This window comes from Ornithorhynchus anatinus, chromosome 14, assembly GCF_004115215.2.
Source record: "Ornithorhynchus anatinus isolate Pmale09 chromosome 14, mOrnAna1.pri.v4, whole genome shotgun sequence".
In the NCBI taxonomy this organism is placed as follows: domain Eukaryota; kingdom Metazoa; phylum Chordata; class Mammalia; order Monotremata; family Ornithorhynchidae; genus Ornithorhynchus; species Ornithorhynchus anatinus.
Window position 1 is genome coordinate 36,413,954 of NC_041741.1, and position 10,080 is coordinate 36,424,033.

A 10,080-nucleotide genomic window follows, 5' to 3' on the forward strand; every position below is an offset into this window, starting at 1 on the left:
GGAGTGGGGATGAATAAAGGGAGCAAGTCAGGTGATGCAGAAGGGAGTGGGAGAAGAGGAAAGGAGGGCCTAGTCAGGGAAGGAGTAGATTCAATCATTCAATCGCATTTATTGAGCGCTTATTATGTGCAGAGCACTGTACTAAGCACTTGGGAGAGTATAGTTGAACAATAAACAGACACATTCCCTGCCCACAACAAGCTTATAGCACAGACGGTTTTGAAGAGAGCTCTGGCCCACTGTTTTCATTTTCCAGTTGGGAGAATGGGTTGATGTAGCAAAAGAGACTTAGGTCAGACTGAAAGGAGAACTTCCTAGCAACACAAGAGAAGGACAAACTGGGCCATGCTACTGTAGGAAGATTGGACTTATTGCAATTTTGGGAAAACGAGAGGCAGTCATTTCTTTTCTATTTCTCGATTCTATTTACTGCAGTCTTTGTCTGTCTCCCCGAATTAGACTGTAAGCCCATCAGTGAGCAGGGACTGTCTCTATCTGTTGCCAATTTGTATATTCCAAGCGCTTGGTACAGTGCTCTGCACATAGTAAGCGCTCAAAAAATACTATTGAATGAATTTCCCCAGGTTGATTTTGGGGTAGGCCTATGTGGATGCACAAGGTTGAAGTAGACGATCTTTTTTTTTTTTAATGGTATTTGCTAAGCATTTACTATGTGTCAGACACTGTTCAAAGCACAGAGATAGAATCAAGATAATCAGGTCAGATACAGTTCCCGTCCCACATGGGGCTCATAGTCCTAATTCCCAATTTACAGAGGAGGTAACTGAGGCCCAGAGAAGTGAAGTGACTTGGCTAAGATCACACAGCAGGCGTGGCAGAGCACTTAGAATCCAGGTTCTTCCGACCCCCAGGCCTGTGCTCTGTCCACTAGGCCCCGCTGCTTCTCGTGACACCATCTCCCTCCAGTCTTGCACAGGGGCAACCCTGCCTCCCTCACAGGACCCCGATGTGCTTTCAATAATGCTTTGAAGATTGGGATAAGACTTTGAAGGTGAAGGATTCTTCCAAACAACCTCAAAGAGAGTAATGAAGAATAAGAGGCTTTAATTGCCAAACTCAACACGTTCATATCTGTTACCTACAGGGAGAACCATACCTAAGTGGCACTTTGGGTAGACCACAGGTTCTACACTTGCTAAAGCAGAATACTTTTACTCTGAGCCCAACTGCTGTCTGTCAAATACTATTCATTCAGTAGTATTTATTGAGCACTAACTATGTGCAGAGCACTGTACTAAGTGCTTGGAATGTACAAATCGGCAACAGATACAGTCCCTGCCCATTGACGGGCTTACAGTCTAATCACTGTACATAATAGTATTGTCACCATTCCCACATAGCCTACTCTTCTTGTTGTTCAGAAGCTGTTTGCTTTAAAAATGCTCTTTGATAAATGAATCTGAAGTGATTTGCATAGCCTGACCAAAACTGTACAGAAGCTGAAATGATTTTTAAATAAAATTTCTTCCTCCCTAACCTGCAGACTACACCCAGAGCTCAATCAGTGATGGAAACTCTATCATCCTTTCATTAACAGACATAGCCAGTATACTCACACCTCATCCGATCATGGGGATTGACACATAGGTATTTTCAGACATGCCTAATAATGGTGAAAAGGGGGGTGAAATCACACAGGAGTATGAAGACCAACAGAAAAAGCTGAAAAGCAAGGCAAACGAAGGGCTGCATCTGGAAGCTAAACTCTCTACTTGAAGTTCTGTCTCCCACAAATCAACTGAGTTTGACCAGTGCACTCCATCTCTACCAAGGATTTGACTGGGAAGTAGATTTCTTACATCTTAACCAAACGAGAAAAGGGACTTCTGTTGGCTTTCTCAATTGCTAATTAGAAGCAATTTAGCTTCTAAACAGATTCTGGTTCGGAACAGTTAGGATGGTAAAATTCTAATTCATTTCACTTAGACACTCCTTTTTAATAAATGAGTTTTGCTCCTCTAGTTTAAGTCCTTGAAAAGGTTAGGTGAGTTATGAACTCTTCCTTGGACTTTCTATGTTAAAGTGCATCCATTTTTCCATAGTCACACGTGGATTTAAGCTATAACATGGATCCACGATCTGTTCTGGGCCCTGTTCATGCTTCTCACTGGCCCAGCCACAAGTTCTAATCCACTCGGCCTTCATATTTTGCAGCAACCTCCTTGTTTGTCCCCCTGACCACCAGGGACCCCCTTCTCTTGTTCATCCATCATATTGCAATGCGCATAAACAATCTCCAGTCAGTCCATCAGGCAATCGTATTTATTGAGCACTTACGATATGCAAAGCACTTAACTAAGTCCTTGGGTGAGTACAATGCCACAACTAAACAGACTAGACCCATTCCCTGACCGCATTGAGCTTACAGTCTAGAGGGACTTACCCACTCAAAAGAACAGATTGACTTCCAATCACTAACTAGATTTGATTCATTGTCTTGAATATTAAGTTCAATTCTCTCTAACTCCTAACTCCTTCTGCTACATCTTAGCTTGTGCCTTTCATTAGTTTCATCTCTTAACTCCCCTTCCTTATTTCTCCTAACTTGAAAACACTGTCCACCCCATCTCTGTCCTTGTCCAAACCACATCCCTTCTCCCCTTCAAAAGCTCCCCCCTCAGGAAGTCATTCCTAACTCCTGCTACTCTGGTCTGCCCCATCTTTCTCCTCTTCCTCACTACTTTAGTTATTCATATCTTATAACATTTTCTATCATTAATGTATTGTTTTATCCTTCCATGAGTTATATACCATATATATCATCAAGCTTATCTTTGGCAAACACTGTCTTCTCAAGACTGGGCGTTTAAAAGACTGAGATCTAGTATTTTCGCCCCGGCTTTTTATCAAGAATTACCTAGAATTAATTTTGAAAGTGTATGCTAGTTTGTCTAGACTACCAGGGTGCCACAAACGCTCAAAATCTATATGTATCTGTTGCAGGGCAAGAGAGTGTGGGTGGCCCTACGTAAATCATTACGACTTCTGAAAAACTACTCAAGCATGTGTCCTGAAGATGTTGGGATAGCTATCCCCTTGTCCTTAAGCCAATTCCCTTGAAAGTAGGCAGCTCAGGATTTTCGTAATTTAAACTGTGATTAAACAACAGGAAAACTCAATGAACCCCTGAATAAATCAATGGTATTTACAGACCACTTACTGTGTGCAGAATACTAAGGGCATGGGAGAGTACAATACAATAGAGTTGGTAAATCCCTGCCTTTGAGGAGCTTACAGTCTAGTCTGAGTATTTGAGATGAAGTATTTAAAAATATAATGCTCATCCAAAGTGGGGAGAGCATAGAAAAAGCATTTTAAAATTCTTCCCCAGGCTCAGACCTGGCTCAACAGAGAACCATGCTTAGTGAACTTTGATCTAACTTCATGGATAATATCTTACTATCTATAGCATTATCTTCAAAAACAAAGGACAGCTATATGTATACACCTGATGGAAGTCTATTTGCATCATTCTTTCTTCTCTACCAGGCTACAGCCCTCTTGCTTGAAAAAGTAATTTGGATGATCTCTCAATCATTCAGGAAATAGCTGACTCACCTGATGACATCCGCTGGGGCACAGCCAATTCCATAGGTAGGATGGAATGCACAGGTGTCAGAAGAAAGGTTAAAAAGGGAAGCAGAGGGGGAAGGAAGGCTCTCTTTTCTCTCCTCTGAAGCTAGTTTATACTGTGACCTGCCTGGATCGAAGAAGATGCTTCATGAAAAAGGCCCCCTAAAAGCATGAAGGGTAAGTGATTGTTGCTTGCTTAACTGTAACCTAGGAAGTCTTGGACAAGGGCTAGATGAGGGTTAATCTTTGGTTAATCTAGGATTTTGGTTTATAGACTGTTGTCTGACTGCTGTCGCTTGAACTTGGGATCTGTGACCTTTGAACATTTGATATTCAACCCTCTGCAACACTTAAGCATATGCCTTTAGTCATATTATAAATTATATCAATATCTGTATCCCTCTCTGTTCCATAAGCTCATTATGGGCAACAATGTGTCCATTAATTTTGTTCTACTGTACTCTCCCAAGCACTTATAGTTTTCTGCACCTAGTATGTGCTCAATAAATAACAGTGATTGATTGACTTAGTTTTTAAGGGAGATATGTGCTTCTGAATGGGACTGAGGCAATTGATTCTCTTCTCAAAATGGCCAATGGACCAACTGGATGCAGGTGAGGTATAGGACGGGGCAAGGTAATGGAGTGCCTCAAAGTCAGTGGTGAGGAGGTTCTGTTCTATATGGAGGTGGATAGGCAACCATTGGAGATTTTCGAGGAGGCGCGTGACACGTTCCGTACGTTTCTGTAGAAAGATGACCCACTAGGCCATTCTGCTTCTCTGACATTCTAGAAGCAGTTTGTAAATCTACTCAGTTGCACCGTCCCAGATTGGCCTAATGTAGAAATTCATCATTCTTCACATCCCATGCTCCCGAGTACAAATAAATGACTGGGGAGCCTATATGTATTGTATCGAACCAAGCATGATTGATTCCTCGATGATTGACTCTGCACCCAGTGCCTCTGGGGACCAATCCCCTATTATCTGTTTTATAGTTACGTGGGAACTGATGCCAGCCGGGAACATCTTGCACTACGCCCCTTGAGTTCTACACAGGCAGGTCTCTGGCCAACTGGGTGTCCTCACTCGGAGCAGATATTTCTTATGTTTAATTAGAGTCTTGTCTTCATCAGCCCTCCTGGAGAGGCTGTAAAACACACTTTCCCTCTTCTCCCCACTTGGCCTGGGTTTGGCACAGCCGTATCAACAGGTGTGATCAAGGGTAAGGAAGCATGGGGTGCCAGTGCTTTAGCTGGTTCCGAGAGAGAACCCGCGACTGAAAAGATGGCACTTTTGATATTAGGCAGCCTGCCACGTTCACCCTTCATTACTTGGCACTGCTGTTTATGGCAAGAGTCTGGGCAACTTTTTACTAGGCACCATGCCCTCCAAACAGATGGGCATGAATGTAGGCAGGCAAGAGACCATTTATTTATATCAACTGTATTTGCTGAGGGCAATGTTCCCAGCTGGGAACATCAAAACATCTCTTTGTCCACAGATTCTGCAACTATGATTGAGGTGTTGGAGCCTTGCAAATTCAGCTGGATTCATTTTGAAAAATAAGAGCGCTCTCTCTGAGGCCACCAAGGGACAGTATTTGGCTCTCTACCATTGTACGGGGCACAATAGCCAATCCGATGAAATCCACATCCCCTCTTTGGATTGAGAGGGAAGGCGCCAAAAGCATTCCAGGCAGGCCAAGTTTAACAAGACTGAGTTAATCTGCTCTGAAAGCTTGCTTTGGGACCTTGTCCGTCTAGCTTACCACATAGTTTCCAAGGAAAATGGAACTTTAGCCATAAATCTGAGTGAAAGGTGTCTTGTGAGAAAACGATGCATCACTGTTTCTGTAGGACTCCATTAACCTTCACACCATACGCGCTGTAACTAAAATGAAACTAATGAAGCGGACAGGAGATGGGCTGAAAAGCGTGAATCGACGGGATCGTTGGGTCCAGGAGAAGTTGAATTTACATTTAAGGCCGAAAAATGTTTTGTCAGTCCTCAGAAATCCTGGTGATGACCAGGTTATTATATAAATAAATGGTGAAAATGAACAAAACTTTACTGCAGATGCTCCTGGTTTTGCATTGTCTTTCCTCCCTTGCAGCGTTGTCTGAGCTCAGGTCAGAGAAATCTGGGCATGCCAACATTGGGTCATGTATTTAACAGGAGAGGTGAATCTAAAAAAGGAGTTGGGGATTTCCTTTCTTCCAGTTGGAAAATTAAAGTACTGGGTGAAGATAGGCTGTCCTGCAGGACTCACATTCCCCAGTCAACCCATGTCCCCAGGTGCTGATTTTTACAACGATGCTTCAGGGAGGTGATGCTAAGGGTTTGATACTTTCATAGTTTACTTTTCTTTCGAACAGCTGGGAGGTAAAGGATTTTTAGAGCTGCTAGCAGTGCGGTTGCAATTATTCAGTAGTGCAGGATGACAAAATGTGTATTTATGGAGGTGGGGAAAAATTGCAGCCATGAACATTGTCGTTTATGTTGCTTGGATTCTGTTGAATATAATTTTTTGGTTGAGTGGGTTTGAATAGGCAAACCTGGAGTCATTCAAATCTCTACTGTGTCAAACCTTAATCAGTTACACATAACAAGCTATAGTATGGATCAGGTGTTCAATAATTACATTAATTAGAGAAGAGCCATTGATTCTATGTTGGCAGATATAAGGCAGAGATGCTTTTTGGGTTTCCTGATAACTGATCAGACCAGAAGGATTCCAGATTATAAATCTGAGTCAATATTTTGCTGGCAAAGCACTGAGGGAGGAAAAAAGTATCCACTTTTCAGAAGAACTTGGCCGAATGTATTATTAATGCAAAGATGATCAGATAAAAAACTGGAACGTGGTGAGCTGTCAAATAAAAAATGCAGAGTAAATCAAAAATTTATAAAACTGTATTGAGTTATTACAATTCTATTATAGACACCAGTAATCATTTTTTTTTCTGAAGCATATTCCTTATATTGCTGTACCACTGAGATGTTGGGATGCAAGGATTTAGGATGATGAAACTCATTTTTTTTGAATATCATTAAATTAAAAATTAAATGTAAATAGTAAATGATTTAGCTACAGCTTCGGCAACAGATTGAATAAAAACAATAGAGTTCAAAATAATAGCGGTGTTATTCCTTCTTGGCCTGCATTTTGCTGACTTCCTTGAAAAATTACAGCCATTAGATTCAGAGCCAGATGAATTGCTTTAGAGAATCTCTAAACTTAATTTGTGCATGTGCTCAGACACTAGAGGGACCCAAGATAATGTGGGGGAAAAAAATAACTTGGTGTGACATTTTGCCATTTATGGGTATTCTACATAAACAATCCAAATCCCCAGTTTTATTAGCTATTTCATTCTAGTGTCAGAGCTGAATTTTGCTTTCATGGCTGGAGTGGAACCTCTGACATAAAGGGGATTTACTCTAAAAAGGGAAGATGATTGTCACCATTTCAGATATTTAAAGGATAATTGAAAAATAAAAACCTCTTGACGTCTGACATCTCCATTTTTCATCTGCCTCTCTGGTATCACATAAAATATAACAATTATCAAGGCAAGCCCCCACAAAAAATTCAAGTCATCCCAAATTTAAAAAAGCACGAGAGTCAGGAAATGGAATTTGGTCTTTACACATTACCACTGTGCCTAGCCTAAGGATAAGGAGAGCTGCGGAAGCGAAGTAAGCAAAGTAAAATAAATATGGCTAATTGTCAAGGCCACAAGCACCCTTTACACTCTGTTCTTAATTTCTTATTTCATCTGGAGCTTAACATAATTTTGTGATTAAAATTTAAATTACTTTTGTTTTAAAACAGTGATATCAACTCCTTTATACAGAATTTAATCATGAGACAAAATGAGAACACATTTGTTGAATGAGACAAGATTCCCATCACCTCCTGCCATAAGTAATTTCAGTTCTACTGGGGAAAGAAGATTATTAGAAGCTTTAATGGTGATCCAATGGGTAAAAATGTTCAAATGATAGCATGTTTGCAAGAAAGTTGCTGCACATTTCAACTAAAATGTAAATGTTCTCAAAAATGTACCATCAGTAAATACACAATCATGGGCGGTACTTGATAAATCCAGTTTTAGTTTCGTGCCCTGCAGATTATTCTGGCTCTCATTTTCGAGGATTTAGAAAATTGCCTACTCATTATCGGTAGTTGCCTTCACTAATCAATCGTCAGTAATGAGTGCTTATTTCCAATACTCTATTAGGTCTGAAGAGATTGTTACAAAGTTCACCAGGAATGGGTTGATTTTTGTGACAACTTTCTGTGGAAAATATTGGTATTGCAGAGGAGTGAGGGCAAGTTTGCCGAGATGCTGTCAATATTGCTATCTTTCCATATTCCATAAGTGAGAAACATCCTGTACCAGTTTACGAACAGAATGCCTCCTCGTTTTTTGTTTGTATGTGATTTTTTTAATGGTATCTATTAAGTGCTTAGTACGTGGCAGGCACTGTACTAACTTCTGGGGTAGATACAGTCTAATCAGGTTGGACACAGGATGTAACCCAAGAGGGGATCACAATCTTAATCCCCATTGTGTAGAAGAGGTAACAGAGGCACAGAAAAGTTAGGTGTCTTGCCCAACGTCATACAGCAGACAAGCGGCTGAGCTGGGATTGGAACTCAGGCCCTTCTGATTCCATCCTCTGTTCTATTCACTAGGCCACATTCCTTGGATGTGGAACATAGGTGGTAAATCATCAGATTTGACAGCTTCCTCAGGTTTTTATGGCTCTACCTGGAGTGGTGACTTTTAATATCAGAGAGGAAAGCAGATGAAAGGTTTGTTAAGGAGATGTTTTAAAGTGCTGTTTCCCTAGCTTTGGGATTTCCTCCTGGTCACTGATGAGGGTGGTGCCTTCTGTATTTTTCAGTGATGCTTTGATGCCACATATGGATTCATACAGGGTTGCCTTGGAGCCCTTGGTTTGTTTTCACTTTGAATCTCAGATCACCTCGAGTCTCTTCAGCTGGCTTTAACTTGTTCTGCGTGCCATGCGCTTGGCTTTGATGACAATCCCTTTTGTCAGGATTGTGAGGCTACAGGTTTTGAAAATGAATTTATTGCTGCCAATAGTTCTTTCATCTGGGAGACATTCAAATCAAACTGAACCAGCTGAAAGTGATTGGTAGAAAATACACCATAGAGGTCTCCAATCAATGTGCCCATTGTTAGAAGCAAATGGGGGTTTCTCATTCTAATAGGACTGGTTTGATGTTGTCACAAATATAAATACTTTTTTTTGTCGATGTCTTCAGTCTCCAGGAGCTGACCATTCAATCATCTTGACTACTTGGCTGGCCCACTGGGGTAGCAATGGAGTAGGTACAAGGTAATGGTGTTGGACACAGTCCCTCTCATGTACGGGGCTCACAGTCTAAGTGGAGGAAAAATGGGTATTGAATCCCCATTTTCCAGATAATGAAGCTGAGCCTCTGAGAAGTTAAGTGACTTGCCCAAAACTGCACATCAGGCAAGTGACAGAACTGAGATTAGAACCCAGGTTCTCTGATTCCCAGGCTTGTGCTCTTTTTCCACCACGACCATACTGTCTCCCCACTAGGTTTAGAAAGCATCCAGAAATTATCAGTCTGCTCAGAGAAAGAGGAATCATTTTAGATATGTCCCACGAAGGCTGGGAACGTGCACTTTGCTTCTGTTGTACCTTTCCAAGGGCATAGACGTTATATTACATAATGCTCAAAAAATATCACTATAATTCAGGTTGTACTCGGCAATAAAACGGTTAACCTATCATCTCAAAAGCCCCATGTGATGTCTCTTTGGTCGAAAATTGTGCTGGTGATTACACACTGATATCTAGCCCATTCACTGAGCTGGAATAAATCATTGCTATTTAGCTTTCCAATCCCATTTGGTCTAATGATTCTTCTCCAGGAACAAACTTTACTGCCTAAACGTGAATTGAAATCGCCCATGACAATCAGCCTGTCAGAGGGCAACATACCGCTTGGAGGCCGAACCTATACCCACGTGAGATTGTGGCAGGGCTCTGAACCAGCCACACCGCACGGGGGGCTTCTCCATCCCTTCATTCCAGTCACAGATGCCAGTCGTCATCCCAGCTGTGCAACCTTCTGACCGGTGACTTGTCTGGATTTAGTTGTTTGGGGCAAAAGTGACCTCTCCGGGAGTTCAGGTCGCTCCTTCTGCTTTTCACTCCTGGGTAACACAGCGCTACTTAGAAAATACGGCATTTTGGGCCCCCCACCTCGCCATTTGACATTCCAAATGTCTTTTCATTGGCAAAATGTTCCCTGCCCTTAAGGGGCTTACAATCTAATGGGCATATCCGACTACCATGGCTCAGTGGAAAGAGCCTGGGCTTCGGAGTCAGAGGTCATGGGTTCGACTCCCGGCTCTGCCCCTTTTCAGCTGTGTGACTGGGGGCAAGTCACTTAACTTCTCTGTGCCTCAGTTC

At 41.8% G+C, this 10,080-nt stretch overlaps 1 long non-coding RNA gene across 1 annotated transcript; it reads left to right on the forward strand.

Annotated features, from left to right (window-relative positions):
* Nucleotides 1–3,656: 3,656 nt before the first annotated feature.
* LOC103170778 lies at nt 3,657–6,730 on the forward strand. Its single transcript, XR_486389.3, has 2 exons — nt 3,657–3,771; nt 5,099–6,730. It is a non-coding gene; the product is annotated as an uncharacterized LOC103170778 (long non-coding RNA).
* Nucleotides 6,731–10,080: the final 3,350 nt, after the last annotated feature.